The sequence below is a fragment of the Elaeis guineensis genome, chromosome 3 (assembly GCF_000442705.2).
Source record: "Elaeis guineensis isolate ETL-2024a chromosome 3, EG11, whole genome shotgun sequence".
Taxonomy (NCBI): domain Eukaryota; kingdom Viridiplantae; phylum Streptophyta; class Magnoliopsida; order Arecales; family Arecaceae; genus Elaeis; species Elaeis guineensis.
Genome location: NC_025995.2, coordinates 129,231,014 through 129,247,359, shown reverse-complemented (window position 1 = coordinate 129,247,359; position 16,346 = coordinate 129,231,014). Strand labels below are relative to the sequence as shown.

The window sequence follows — 16,346 nt, the reverse complement described above, 5'->3', positions numbered from 1 at the left end:
ATTGAAAAATAAGAATGAAGTGTTTCAGTTATTTAAAGATTTTCATAAAATGATTGGTACTCAATATGGAGCAACTCTTAAGATTTTTCGCTCTGATAATGGGACAGAGTATCTTAATAAAAATTTGAGGAGTATACACATAATAATGATATTATACATCAAACGACTTGTGTTGACACACCGGCTCAAAATAGAGTTGCTGAAAGAAAGAATAAACACCTACTTGAAGTGACAAGATATCTGATATTTTCTATGAATGTTCCTAAGTTCTTATGGGGAGAAGCAGTGTTAACTGCAGCGTATCTAATTAACCGAATGCCACTTCAAACTAATTCATTCATAATTCCCTCGAAGGTATTTGGCTGTGTTTGTTTTGTTCAGGATCATCGACCTTCGGTTGGCAAGCTTGACACTTGTGCCCTCAAGTGCATTTTTGTTGGTTATTCCTCTACTCAAAAAGGGTACAAATGTTGGTGTTCGACTGAGCGGAAAGTTGTTTATTAGCATGGATGTAATATTTCGGAAGTCTGAGCCATTCTATATATCTTCTGTGTCCTCTTCCTCTCCCGTCACCTCTAGAACTGGTCGAGAGGGAAAGTTCTCTGAAGGAAATCCTATTACTGTGGATGTTGGTATAAATGGTGGATTTGATACTCAGGGAGAGTTTATTTCTATTAATGCTAGTTCTGACACTCAAGGAGAAGCATCTAAAATTGCATCTGAGACTCTCTCACAGTCTGTTACTTCAGTTTCATCTTATTCATCTCTTCTCTCAGAGCTTATTACGCATTCTCCAGTCTCCAGGTCTTCCTCTCCTGTCCGACGGTTTTATCTTCTACGATGAATGGTAATTCTCCTGTACCTCCCATTCATTTTACATTAGATAATGATGATCTAAATATTTCTATTACTTTACGTAAGCCTACTTGTCATGCTGGTATTCCTGCTCGACTTAAGGATGGAGTGGGGTACAAACATGACATCATTAAATTTATATCCTATCAGTCTCTTTCTCCATCTTATCAGAGTTTTATAGTTTTTTTGTCCTCTATCTCCATACCCAAGAACTGAAAGGTTGCTAAGGAAGACCCCAAGTGGAAAGCCGCCATGCTTGAGGAAATGCGAGCACTAAAAAAAAATAATACATGAAAACTTGTATCTTTACCAGCTGATAAATAAACTGTGGGATGCAAATGGATTTTTACAATTAAGCAGGCACCTGAGGGTACTGTTGAATGGTACAAAGCTCGTTTGGTAGCAAAAGGATATACACAGACTTATGGCATCGACTGTGATGAAACTTTTGCACTTGTTGCAAAAATGAACTCTGTTAGAACCCTTATATCATGTGCTGCTAACTTTGGATAGGATATGTTCCAGCTCGATATAAAGAATGCTTTTCTTCATGGAGAACTTCAGGAGGAGGTATATATGGATATTCCTCCAGGATGTGCTACCGCTCAAACAGTGGGCAAAGTATGCCAGTTACGACGCTCTCTTTATGGTCTGAAGCAGTCACCTCATGCTTGGTTCGATCGCTTCCTCAAGCAATCATTTGGATGGGGTATAAACAAAGCAATGCAGATCACACACTCTTCTTTCGGTACAACAAGGGTAAGATTGCTGTTTTGATTGTCTATGTTGATGATATTGTGGTCATAAGAGATGATTATGAGGAGATAGCTCATTTGAAGGCTCATTTGGCACAGGCATTTGAGGTGAAGGATCTTGGACATCTTCGATATTTTTTTGGGATAGAAGTTACTCGTTCTTCAAAAGAGATTTTTCTCTCCCAAAGAAAATATATTCTAGATCTTCTTACAGAAATCGGTATGTTGGGATGTCGACCTATTGCCACTCCTATTGAACAAAATCATCGATTAGTAGTCGATACCGGTGTCTCTGTTGATCGAGAACGTTATCAATGATTGGTCGGACGTTTGATTTATCTATCTCATACACGGCCTGATATTGCGTTCGCCGTTAGCGTGGTAAGTCAGTTTATGCATGATCCACGTTCAGTTCATATGGATGCTGTGACACGGATACTTTGTTACCTCAAAAGCTGTCCTGATTGTGGTTTGCTTTATTTTTGTCATGGCAACCTACGGGTGGAGTGTTATACAGATACTGATTGGGCTGAATCACTTGATGACCATCGCTCTACCTCAGGTTACTGTACTTTTGTTGGAGGTAATCTAGTCACTTGGCGAAGTAAGAAACAGAATGTAGTTGCTCGATCTACTGCTGAAGCAGAGTATCGAGCTATGGTACATGGCGTGTGTGAAATTTTATGGTTGCGGATCTTGTTATTGGATCTAGGTCTTTATCAGTCATCGCCCCTTATGCTATATTGTGACAACATGACAGCAATCAATATTGCTAATAATCCAGTACAGCATGATCGGACGAAGCACATCGAGATCGATCGACATTTTATCAAGAAAAAGCTTGATGCCAGAATCATTTGTATGTCTTATGTGTGATTTGCTAGTCAACTAGCAGACATTTTGACCAAAGGTCTTAGTGTGTATTTTTTTTCATTTATTCGTGACAAGATGGATCTTTATGATATCTATAATCCATCTTGAGGGGGAGTGTTGAAATGAGCTGTAGATCCCTTTGATTAGGAATGTAATCTTCTAATTAGAAGGAAATATGTTTGTATAATTTTTAAATTGTAGATCCCTCTGATTAGGAATGTAATTTTTAATTAGAGAGAAATATATTTGTATAATTTTTAAATTGAGCCCTTGAAAATTAATAAAAAAAATTCTTTTGGTCATAGAGAAAGTATTACTTATCCTCGTCTTCACCTTTTCTTCTATTTTTTCTGTTTTTCACTAGTACTAAATGAGTATTACTAATATGGGTTGCGGTTAATAACATGTCTTAACACTGTTCTGGAAACATAATACAGTTTTGAACTAGATTTTCAATAAATGTATAATAATATTTTTAGTTTAAAAAAAATAATTATTATTAAGACACAACATTTTATACTGCATTTATTCTCAAAAAAATGAATACAATTTTGGTAGCATTACCTATAATTTCTAATTATAATGGCTAATACATATGTGCACCCAATGTACGCACGTGATGAAGGGGATTAAAAGAAAAATTCATATTCTATATATGTACAATGCATGAAAAGAGACCGCTGATCTCTCTCAGCACAAAAGTACGATGTGCATCAATATTTTAACATGCCGCGTGTCGTGAATCCGGGAGGGGCCCTGGGCTCTCCGATGTTTTTTTTTTCCGAACGCCATCCTGACTCCTCTCGAAGGTTCCCGACCCCTCGCGGACGCTCGCCTCTTCCGTGCTCTCCTCGCCGTCACCTCCCGTCGGTCTCCGCCATGGCCTTCCTCCCCATCGCCGCCGGTGTTGATAATGGTCAATAGTGAGGTGTGGAGGTGCAGAAATCTCCAACGTTTTTTTTCTTTTTTTTTTTTTTCATCTGAAGGAGATTGGAGGGGGTGGGGGAGACGTGGGAGGTGTCCGGGGCTGGGGAGGGGAGGCGAGGGGGGTTGGTGGCGCCGGAGCTGGGGGAGGGGAGGTGGTTTGGCGGTCGCGCGGAGCCAGGTGCGGCGCGGACGACGGTGGGATGGGGTCGCAGCGCGGATGGCGCGGACGGCCGCGACCTGGGCCTCACGCGGTGGGGGCGGGGCGGGGGTGTGGGGCGGGGGAAGGCGGTGGGAGGAAGGGAAGGGAAGGGGAAAGGGAAAGAAAGAAAAAAAAAAAAGAAGCCGCTGCCCTCCTTGCCGCCGCCGCTGCCCGCCGGTCTCCGTCGGTGCCTTTCTCCCCATCTTCATCGGCGTCGAGCCCCATAGATCTCCGAAAAAAGAAGATGCCGATCTCATCTCTACTCTCCTTGCCGCCACCTCCCGCCGGTCTCCGCCGTCGCCTTCCTCCCCTCTGATCTCCTCAGGTGCTATCCTTTTCTCCGTCTTTTTTCTCCGGCAGTGTTTTCTTTTTTTTTTCTTCTCTCACCCATCCACCGCCGCCGCTCCGAAAACCTTCTCCTACCCCTCCGGTTCCCCCCACCACCGCTCCCCTTCTGTCTCGGCGAATGCAGATCCCGATCGCACCCCCTTCCCTCTCTCTATCTAAACCCCGAGGCCGACCACGGCGTCTTCCCAATCCTTCCCCTCCAGCACCCCGCGGCCCTGCCCTGGCTTCAACCCCAACACCAACCCAACCCCTCCGCGGTCGATGCACTCCAGAACATCAAGATCTGCCGCCCCTCACTGCCCACCGCTGCCCCCAGCGCCACTGTCGCCCCTCCCATCTCCTCCCTCGCCTCCCAGACCTTCTTTAATCCATGTAGAATTTATTATCTTTCCATAAAAACTCATTTTTTATCTATTTTTTGCACTTCTTTTCTGCATTCCCTCTCTCCATCGCTCACACACTCTCTCTTCCCACTCTTCTAACGGTGGAAAAATCAGTGCTTTGAGGCCGCGAGGTGAGCAGAGGTATAAAGATGGGTTATTGCGCTTCGGTTCAGGAGAATCCGGACTCCACCATGGGATTTCTACTGGGTTTAGGCTCCCAGGCCAAGAGATTCTTCATTCCCTCCCCTGCCAACGAGAAGTCTTTGAATGGTCAGAGCTCGGTTGGTGGATTCGATTTCAAGGGCAAGGTGGTGGACTCGGGAGCAGGTCTTGGGAGCCCAGAGTTCGGTACGTTCCTTCGAAGCCATTTACTCTTTTTCTTTTTTTTTTTTCAGCGAAAGAAAAAAGAAAGCCTGTGGGGTTGGTGGATTTAAAAAATAATTTTTTCCCCCCAGTTAATGCTAATTTCTTCTAAATATATATCTATTTAAATGCATGAGTAGGTTTTTATTCGTTCGTATTGGAGACTTTGTTTGTGAATACTGAATATGGAGTTGTGGAAGGTGACTTGGAGCTGGGTGGTTAATATCATCTTTATATTTTTATTCATATTTTATTCATTATTTGAAGGATTGGGTTGTTTCGTTGTTGTTGAAGTTCTGGTTTTAATATACCAGTCTGATGCATGAATGATAAACTACTCTCGAGACAAGTTTGGGTTATGGTTAATTTAATAGTATCATTATCTTTTTTAGAGATATGTGGGAAAGGAGAGCATTTGAGAGAGATTAGAGGGGTTTGTTAGGTTTTGATTGTTTTTTCCCCCTAAAGTATGGAATTTTGTGCGAGTTGTGGTGGTGTTAGTCGGGCCCTTTTATGTTTTGAGAGCTTAATCTTGATAGAAGCATAATATTTTGTAGGTTTTGGGGATTTTGATCTGAAGAATTCTTCTTTGGCTACCAAATTTTCAATTTATCGGGTTCTGTTATCAGGATAAGGATGCGGGAGCTATATGACAGGATGGCCGGTGGATGGTTTTTTTTTTTTTTTTTGATATATATATATATATATTTTTGATAAGGGGTAGGTGGCAATTTTGATGGAGGCATAATAATAAATATTTTAGGGTTGGTGGTGCCGGAGATGGGGGAGGGGAGGGGGGTTGGTGGCATCGGAGCCGAGGGGAGGGAAGGAGAGGGGGTTTGGTGGTCGCACGGAGCCAGGTGCGGCACGGACGATGGGTGTGGCACGGATGGTGGTGGAGTGGGGCTGCAACGAGGGTGGCGTGAACGACATCGACTGGGCCTCACGCAGTAGGGGCGGGGGGTTGGGGGGAGCCGGCGAGAGGAAGGGAAGGAGAAAAGGGAAAGAAAGAAAAAAAAATATTAAGGGAGGGGAGAAAAAAAATATTATTATTTTATTATTAAAAATAATTTAAAATATTATTTTTAAATAATAATAAAATATTTTATAGATATGATGGACGACTGCCAAATTCTAGCAGCAGTCTCTGTCCAAGTTCATGGGCACCGGAAGGCTGCTGCACCACTGCGACAATCGTGCTTCGAAATTTTTTTCAAAATAATAAGGCTACTGCATCGTGATAGCAACTGTGTTTGGACCCTCCGATCGATCCTTCCCTCAAATGATATTATAAAATAAAAAGCGAAAGACTGTTGTTACTAAAACAGCAATCCTCCTATATAGTTGATAAGAAATCGAATTAGGTTTCTCATATGATGCTAAAAACTACATGATACTGATGGGAAATAAAAAAAATTATCAAATCCTGTTTGGCGTACAAACTCTCTCGATTAAAGCAAAGCATGGTTAGTGATATTATTTCTTACTAATTATTTTTTTTAATTATTATTTTTTTTATTTTTTCATCAGTTTGCTCGAGAAAAAACTCAGAGAATTGAGCCACGAAAGGTGAGTTGCATTTTTTTTTTTTTGTTAGTTGGTTTGATCGTTCATTATGTTTTGTATTTCTTCATTAGCTTAATGAAATGATGTCGGTGCGAATCTGACAATTTCTAGATTTTGGGAGGGGAGTTCAATGCAGCATAACGAAGTTGAGGTTTAATATACGAACTTGAGGTTCGATACAATACAACGAAGTTATCGGCTGCACTTAGCTGGTAAGATTGTGAATCTCATTGCTATTTTTTATTATTAATTTTTTATTATATTTCAAGAATATGTTATTATTTTTATAGTTTTTGGTTCATAAAAAAATAAATTTTAAATCTATGCAAAAAGATATATTGCCTTTTAATTTTTCCACTTTTTCTTTATTTTTATTGATTTTTTAATATTTTTAATATTTTTTTAATTTTTTTCATACGTAGAAGTCTCAATTGGATGGGAGGCTCGGAGTGGCTGAATAGAAAAATTTAGATCCATCTCAATTGGATGGGAAGCTTGGAGCAGATAAGATAACTTTTTTTTTCCTGCTCAATAAAATTTATTGAAACCTATTATTTTTTATAAATGATATTTTACTACTATTTAGTAATTAAAAAATTTATTATTGTGTTGGTGTTAATTCAATTTTTAGATTGAACAGTTTGAAAATAATTAAATAATGATAGAAAAATTTATTAGTATAAATTTAATTTTAAAATTATAAGTTTTCCTACTATCTCAATGGATTTTTCAATAATGAATATAATATATATGATATAGATATATTTTTTTGTTAGAAAAAAATAAGTTATAACTATTTTTTTGGATGATTTTGTAGTTTTGGATCCATCTACTGAGTAGATATCTTTAAAAAGATATTGTTATATTTTACTCCATATTAGTTTATTAATAATTTAAAAATTTATAAAATTTTTAACTTTTATTTTATTAAAATTTATTATATTATATTACTTGTTATTAGAGTAAGTAAATCGAGTGTTTTTTTCATTTTTTTAGATGAAATAATAATATATTATTTTTAAAATACTAATTTATTAATAATGTATTATTTTTAATTTTAATAACATACTAATTTATTTTTTTTAAAGTAATATTTTTATTATCTTTTAAAAATAATATGTTTTGAGATCTAAATTGATCCATTGGATCAGATCAAACAATGTTGTCTTATTTTATATTAATTGTTATTGTAATTATCTTTTTATGTTTATAGTATAATAAATAATTTCATTGTCTTATTGTTGGTATGTTTGTTAGGATATTTTCTAAATTTAACTTATAGTATCATCTTATTTTATATTGATTGTTATTATAATTATCTTATTGTTGGTATGTTTGTTAGGATATTTTTTAAATTTAACTTATCGTATTTTCTTATTTTATATTGATTGTTATTGTAATTATCTTTTTATATTTTATAGCTGTACTTATTTTGTTATTTATTCTATATTGTTGGTATTTAATTATAAATCTCTTGGTAAGTAAGATTTAAGACAGGTTTAATACAGATTGATAAGAATAATATTAATATTAATTTTTGTTGGAGATTTTTTTTTGTTTTCATGGACATCATGGACGGCCGCTAAATTCTATTAGATCAAACAATATTATCTTATTTATTTTATTAAAATTTATTATATTATATCACTTATTATTGGAGTAAATTAATTGCATGATTTTCTTTTCTATGTTCTTATGGGATTTTATTGATTTAGTTATATTTGTTCATATTACTTAATAGTGGAGTATTTGATCATTTAGAGGGTTTTTTTCTCTTATTATATTTAGTTTTTTAACTCCATTCAAATGAATTTTTAGATCAAAATAAAATATTATTCTAAATAGATATGATATATATGATATTAGGTAGGTTTAAGAAAAAAATATATCAAATTTTAAAATTTTTTAAGATATTTTTAGTAATTTTAGTTTATAGTTTTATAAATATTTTAAAATATATTTAGGATTTATTTTTAATTAGTTCTCTTAATTGTAATTTCATAAATGGACATGGTTGAAATTTTGTCAGAAAAAAATTTGGAAGAAATTATGAAAAAATTAGAATTGCTTAAATCAATATACGAAATCGAGGTTCAATACAACATAATGAAGTTATTGACGATACTAATCAGAGAAGACTATGAATCTCATTATCTTTTTTGATTATTAATTTTTTATTATGTTTCAAGAATACAATGCTATTTATATAGTATTTGGTTTGTACTAAAATAAATTTTAAATCAATGCAAGAAAAGATCTTGTCTTTTCATTTTTTTTCATTTTTTTATTTTTATTAATTTTTTCATATTTTTTCTATTTTTTTTTTTACTTTTTTCGTTTGCTTTTTTCGTTCGTAGGAGTATCAACTTGGTGGGAGGTTTTGAGTAGCTAAATAGGAAAGTTTAGATTCATCTCAATCAGATAGAAGCTTCGAGCGGTCGAGATAATTCTATCACTATTATTTTATCATTTTACTGTCAGTTATTTAAAAAATTTATTATTATCTTGGTGATAATTTTAAATAAAATTTTAAAATAAAAAATGAAGTTCTAGATAAGGATGGTATTTGATGTCTTATACATGATGTATATAGCTGTTTATTGTACCATTGTTAAGTATTATTATTTTACATTGAATGATTGCATGTTTCTAGAGTGCGCAAATAGGATCAATATAGATTTTTAAAAAATAAAAATATTTATATTTAAATATAAAATATTAAAAATTATGAATTATTTTTTCAATCATTTTAATTCATATTTTGTTATGGAACTCAATTCACTGGTACTCTAATAAAATTCTTTGGTATTTATATTTTTAATTTAGATAAAAAAATTGTTAGATGAAGATTAATAAGAACATAAGTTCATCAGCTAATAAAAATATTATATATTATATTATATTATATAAAAAATTATATATAAATAAAATATTTTAAATTTTTATTTTGATGTAAAGTAAATTTTGCCGCGTAGCGTGGGTTACACACTAGTAAAGCATTAAAGTTGAGATCCGGGCTCCCAATGTGATATTTATCGGTTTCTCTGAGCGACATGTGGCAGGCCATCAGGCCTTCTCCCCATTTTTTTTTGCTCGACGCGCTGTGGACCTTTTTGAATGCATTTTTTTTCCCTCTCTATGGATCTTTGTCGTCGCTATCCTCCCCAACCTCCCTACCCTCCACTCCCTTCCCCTCCCCTGGCTCCGTTGCCACTAACCCCTCGCCTCCCTTCCCCGCCCCGGCGGCCACCTCCCTCCCCTCCAATTTCCCTCAGGTTCGCCCTTTGAGGGTGCGCACGGTGGCGAACTCCCGGGCGGAGGGAGAGGCGGTGGAGGACGTCGGAGATGGCCGTGGGGTGGATGTCGGTTGAGAGGAGGGAGAGGGAGGGGTAGAGGAGGGAGTCGGCGAGGACGATGACAGTGGTGGTGTTGGGGGCAGGGAAAGGAAGCGGGGGGGGGGGGGGGCTATGCAGACACAGGGGATGGTTGGTCGCCGGCAGGGGGCGAAAAAAGGAAACGGGGGAGGGAGGTGGAGTTCGAAGGTTGGGGGGGCATCGTCGGTGAATGGGGATGTTGGCCGTGGCGGGAAGGGGGTCGGGTCGGAGATGAGGGAGGAGAAGGGGGTGGTGGTGGAGGGCGAAGGACGGCCGATCTGGAGGTTTTGAAGTGTGCCGGCCATCGAGGAGGGATTGGGGTTGGGTTCATGTCGGGGTTGAAGCCAAAGGGGGCCGGTGGATGTCGGAGGGGTAGAGCTGGGAGGACCCCATGGCCGGCCTCAAGGTTTAGAGTGAGAGAGTGGTTTAGGGTTTAGGGAGGGGGAGGGGGAGGTTTTGGGAGCGGCGGCGGTGGTGGATGGGTGAGAGGGGATTAGGGTCCGTGGGAGAGGAAAGGGGAGGAGAGATTGTGGGAGAAGGGGTGGAGAGAGTGGGCTTTGTTTTCATTGATCTTTCCTAATGCTTTTCCCAATTTTTCCTCTATTTGTTCCATACTCAGGAGTCCGAATTGGGTGAGCGTATTGGAGCGACTGAACAGGAAGCTTAGACGATGGCTACAGTTTGGTGTTGGGTATTTCCTTTCTTTTTTTTGCTTTCGTTGCCTTATGTTCCCCCTTCTCCTCTATTTGTTCCATCCTCAGGAGTCCCAACCGGGTGGGATACTTGGAGCGGCTGAACACAGAAGCTTACACGATGGTTGGGGTTTTGTCTTGGGTATTTCCTTTCTTTTTTATTTTTGCTTTCATTGATTTTTTCTTATGTCCCATTTTTGGGAGTCCCAGCCGGCTGGGAGGGTTGGAGCGAGGGAAACTTACATGATGGCTGGGGTTGTGTTGGGTATTTTTCTTTTTTTTTTTTTGTTTTTTTATTTTTCAAAGATCTATGTCAAAGCACCTGAGGAAGGTTGGATGGAAGACCGGATCGGTGACGATGGGGAGGAGGGTGAGACCGATGGGAGGTGGTGGCGATGAGGGAGTAGGGATGAGATCGGCCTCTCTTTTTTGGAGACCTGTGAGAACGAAAGTCTTTCAATTTTTCTACCTCTCTTTTATTTTCATTAATTTTTTCTATATTTTCCCTAATTTTTCCTTTGCTTTTGTTAAATGCTTTATTTTTTTCACCTATTTACTTCATTTATCCGGGAATAGTTTACTCCAGTGAAATGGTTGAATAATTTAATGCACTCATTTCCCCTGAATATTACTCCGTTTAACCTGGCTACTTTGGATTTTTTATTCTGTGCATGTAGTGAATTGTTTTCACCATCAACAATTACAGTTTATTCTCACATCGTGACTATTAGTATTGTTATGACTTTTGACCTTTGAATCATTTGTGCTGTTCTTGAATCACTTGAATCTAGAAATTTCGTCCCTTTTATTTCTTTGATTTGGTTCACATTTTTTTCCGTTCCTACTTTTTCATAATCTACTTCTCGTTGGACATCTGATTTTGTGTTCTTGATAATAAGATATTGAGATACGATGAAGGAGGACATTAGCTGCATTTTTTTTTATTAATTATGTTCTTGCCTATAGATTGAACTCATTCTTAAAGTTCATGCTTAATTTCTAGCTGATGATATGAGAATCTACAATTATGTTTAGATGCTATAAAATATCTGAGAATGCATAATATTATCCTGTTCTCTATGACGAGTTCACCACGTTTACCTTTTGGGCATGAAGGAAAATGACCACTCAAATGCAAAGGGGAGGAGTTGTCCAGCCCTAGGAAGTGGGTCAACCCCTTCCCCTATTTTTCATGAAAAAGGGAGGAGAAAAAAATGAGGAAAGAGAAAAAGAAAAAGAAGAGATGAAAAAAAGAAAATAAAGGAAAAAAAAAAGAAGAGATGGTTTTTCTCTCTCCCTTCCGCTCTCCTTTTGAAAAAAAAGAAAAGAAAATAAGGGAAAAAAAAGGAGAGAGGGTTTTCCTCTCTCTTCTCTCTCTTTACTCACTACCTTCTCTCTCCATTTTTTCTCTTGAATTAAAAAAAAAGAAAATAAAATAAAGGGAATTGCTATTTTTTTCTCATTTTTTAAGGATATTTTCTAAACTTAATTTATAGTATTATCTTATTTTATATTGATTGTTATGGTAATTATCTTTTTATATTTTATATTATAATGAATAATTTCATTGTCTTATTGTTGGTATCTTTGTTAGGATATTTTCTAAATTTAACTTATAGTATTGTTTTATTTTATATCGATCGTTATTGTAATTATCTTTTTATATTTTATAGCTGCACTTATTTTATTATTTATTTCATATTGTTGGTATTTAATTATAAATTTCTTGGTAAGCAAGATTTAAGACTTGTTCAATATGGACCGGTAAGAATAATATTATTAATTTTTGTTTGAGATTTTTTTGGTTTCATGGATATGATGGACGGTCGCTAAATTCTAGCAGCAACTTCTGTCCAAATTCATGGGCACTGGATGGCTGTTGCACCACAGCGGCAATCGTGTTTTGAAATTTTTTTTTGGGATAGTAAGGCTACTGCATCACAGCAGCAACTGTGTTCGGATTCTCTGACCATCCCTCCCCTCAGATGATGTTATAAATTTTTTTAAAACCTACTAAGCTGGTAGGTAGCGGTACTTTGTGAAAGGTTGTTGTTACTAAAACAGCAACCCTCCTATATAACTGATGAGAAATCGAATGAGATTTCTCATATGATGCTAAAAACTACATGATACTGATAGGGAAAAAAAAAATCTGATTCTGCTCTGGCTACAAATTCTCTCGCTCAAAGCAATGTATGGTTAGTGGTATTATTTCTTATTGATTGTTTTTTTTTTTTTTTTCTAATTGTTGTTTTTTTGTTGTTTCATCGGTTTGCTTGAGAAGAAACTTAGAGAATTAAGCAACGAAAGGTGAGTTGCATGTCTTTTTCTTTTTTGTTAGTTTGTTTGATCATTCATTATGCTTTGTATTCTCTTCTTAGCTTAATGAAATGATGTCGATGCGAATCTGACAGCTTCTAGATTCTAGGAGGAGAGTTTAATATGGCATAACGAAGTTGAGGTTTAATATACGAATTTGAGGTTCGATACAACATAACAAAGTTATCGACTGCACTTAGCAGGTAAGACTGTGAATCTCAGTCTTTTTTTATTGTTAAATTTTTTATTATGTTTCAAAAGTATGTTATTATTTTTATAGCTTTTGGTTTGTGAAAAAAATAAATTTTAAATCTATATAGAAAAATATCTTGCTTTTTAATTGTTTTTCAATTTTTTTTATTTTTGTTGATTTTTTTATATTTTTTTAAATTTTTTCTTTACTTTTTTTTCATTCGTAGAAGTTTCAACTGGATGGAAGGCTCGGAGTGGTCGAATAGAAAAGTTTAGATCCATCTTAATTGGATGGAAGGCTTGGGGCAGACAAGATAGCTTTCTCTCCCCCCCTCTGTAAAATTTATTGAAACCTATTATTTTTTCCTTCTTCCTCGGTGTTTTTTTTTCTTTTTGTTCAGTGTACTGTGGACAGATGGCATGCATCCAGCATGTAGCCTTTTGGATTGGATGGGTCGTGCTTCTGATGGTTGAGCAAGCCGGCTCTGCTCTGGCTCTCCTCTCCTATGCCATTCTGTGTCACGAGAGAGGTGAGAGGTGCATGCAAAGAAAAAAAAAGGGAATGGGATGGAGCTCTGTGTGGTGACTTTCCTCTCTCATGCCGTTCTCTGTCATGAGAGAGGCACACGCAAGAAAAGAAAAAGAGCAAAAAGTGGGACGGATGAAAAGAAGTCTTAGAGAAGATTTTTGAGAAAAAATAGAAAATATTGATGGCAAAGTATGGATTGTCTTATCGGTTTCTTTCCGTGCTTTAGCCTATATATACTGAAGAAAAGATGAGGTGGGGAGTATTTTTTTTTAGTCGGCCTGTTTTTGATTGCTGCTTTTTTTGTATTTCCTTAGGCTTACCAAGGAAAGATTGAAAAGGGTGGCAGATGACAAGAAAAATCGAGTAAAGGGAGCTAGGGAAGGTAATTTTTATTCCCTCATTGGTTAAAATTTTCTTTCACCATAATATCAGAAACAACATTCTCTTTCTTATTAGGAATGCAAAGGGGTTGCTACCTACATTGTTGCAACCTTCTACTCCTTTATTTACAAACATCATGTGAGGGAATAGAGGGACAAAGGGTTGCTACCATACTATGGTAGTCTTCCTCAATGTCACCTTCCACTCCTTTATTTACAAACATCATATGAGGGAAGAGAGGGACAAAGGGTTGCTATCATGCTATGGTATCTTCCTCAATGTCCATATGGAAAAAAAAAATGCCGCGGTTGCTGCTAAAATTCGGCAGCCTTCTAGTGAATAGAAAGAGGAAGGAGAAGAGGTTTGCTGTGAAGCCTTCCGATGAATAGAAAGAAATACATGTATGAGTTTCGATGGATCGGGTAAGGGTTTGGTGAGCAGGAAGAAGTGGATGGATTAAGAAGGAAAAAGAAGATACGAGTTAATGGGTTTAGGGATGGATCGCGATCGGATCCATACAAATTAGCTAACGGGCACGTTAAACGGGTTGTATTTAGTCGGCTAACGGGTTAGCAGATCCGATTAGGGTTAAGGTTACGATAAAGGATCCAATTAGGGTTAGCTATCTAGCTAGGGTTAGGGTTAGGCTAATGGGCTGGTTAGGGTTAGGGTTAGGTTTTGTAGGGGGTTAGAGTTAGGGTTAGGTTCTGTTGGGGGTTAGGGTTAGGGTTAGGTTCTTGTGGGGCTGGCTAGGGTTAGGGTTAGGTTTTGTAGGGGGTTAGAGTTAGGGTTAGGTTCTGCTGGGGGTTAGGGTTAGGGGTTGAGGTTCGCTCAGGTTACGGTTAGGGATAGGGTTAGGGTGGGGATGCAGAGAAGGTTGGATTGGAGAAGAGAACCCCAAAAAAATAAAAATAAATGATTGAAAAAAATAGACGGTTGAAAAGAGGAAGGAATATGGTTTGGATTGGAATAAAGAAGGAAAAAATAGAAAAGAAAAAGTAATAAGCGCGGGATTGGGGTTAGGGCAGGGTTGTAGAGAAAGTTGGATTGGAGATGAGAACAGAAAAAAATAGAAATAGACGGTGGAGAAGACAGAGAGGGATAGGGGTCGGATTTATAATGAAAAGAAAAAAATAGAAAAGAAAAAATGATAAGTAATAGAATTCGAAGGTGGTTAGAAATAATAGATCTTAGAAATGAGATTTATTTTGGTTTGTTTAGAGATGAGAATGCTGGCATAGGTCAAAGAAAGGTGCAAAGCAACTTCGCCGCTTGCCGTAGGGTCTTTGGGGACACCGTCCTTCACTACATCATCTATGAAGATGAAAGGATCGAAGATTGAATTTTTTTTTCGTAAAATCTTTGTGATTGTGTTTTTAATAAGTTTTTTTGTATCTATGCAGTTTGGATGAATATTCTGGAAGGATCGAAGATTGAATTTTTTTTTTTTGGGTTCTATCTTTTATGTATTAAGGCCCGTAGCGTAGTGTGGGTTATATACTAGTATTATCATTACTGCAAAAAAATTATTACCTGAAATTATTGCAATTTTAGACCAACTAAAAAATAGCAGTCAGCTAGGACATTCACATTATCATGTAACGATACTATCACTTTGTAATTATTATGTATATAATTTAATTGATGTTGATGTGTTGGGTATAAAATACCTTCAGCCGAAGTTGTAAAAGGCCGACCCTCCCAGGGCTCCTCCGGCTTCCGATCTTGTGCGACATCTTTTTGAACTCCCCCGACTGTCCGAACTTCCATCGTGCCATCCGGATTCTCCAATAATGAGCTCCTCTATTCATCTATCGGACCACTCCAAATGCTCTCTGAGCTTCACTATCAGTCGATTTTCTACAGTGGTCGACCGCCTTCCGAATTTATCTTAACTTCTATTGCAAGCAGACTTCATCCGAGCTCCTACAAGAGCCGGACTCCGTCCAAACTTCTACAGTGGATGGATTCCAGACGAACTTCTACAACGGACGGGCTCCACCAGTCGGATCTCTACTCCGAACTTCTATTGCAAGCGGACTTCATCCGAGCTCCTACAAGAGTCGGACTCCGTCCGAACTTCTACAATGGATGGATCTCAGACGAACTTCTACAACGGATGGGCTCAACCAATCGGATCTCTACTTCGAACTTCTATTGCAAGCGGATTTCATCCGAGCTCCTACAAGAGTCGGACACCGTCCGAACTTCTACAGTGGATGGATCCCAGACGAACTTCTACAACGGATGGGCTTCACCAGTCGGATCTCTACTCCGAACTTCTTCCGGACTTCGTCAATGACCGAGCTTCTCCAGCAGCGGGACTTCTACAATAAGAAGTCTCCATCCGAGCTTCCACAGCAGTTGGTCTTCGTCCGAGCTTCTACAATAAGAAGTCTCCATCCGAGCTTCCACGATAACTGGTTTTCGTCCGAGCTTCTACAATAAGCGGCCTCCTTTCAAACTCCTACAAGAGTCGAACTCCGTCCGAATTTCTACAACAGAATTGAATCCCGGACTCCTCCAACGTTTGACCTTCCACAGTGTCCTCAAGACTCCTCCGGCGGACGAACCTCCACAACGCCATCCG

The 16,346-nt window shown here is 37.7% G+C and overlaps 1 protein-coding gene across 5 annotated transcripts in view; it reads left to right on the top strand.

Annotated features, from left to right (window-relative positions):
* Window positions 1-3,545: 3,545 nt before the first annotated feature.
* The window catches only part of LOC105033980 (CBL-interacting protein kinase 24), a 160,102-nt gene continuing 147,301 nt past the window's right edge, over window positions 3,546-16,346 (top strand). For all 5 annotated transcript variants that reach the window (XM_073255032.1, XM_073255024.1, XM_073255031.1 and 2 more), the window contains exons 1-2: window positions 3,546-3,934; window positions 4,455-4,688. The gene's annotated coding sequence lies outside the window, so the exon portion shown is untranslated. The remainder of the gene's footprint in view (window positions 3,935-4,454; window positions 4,689-16,346) is intronic.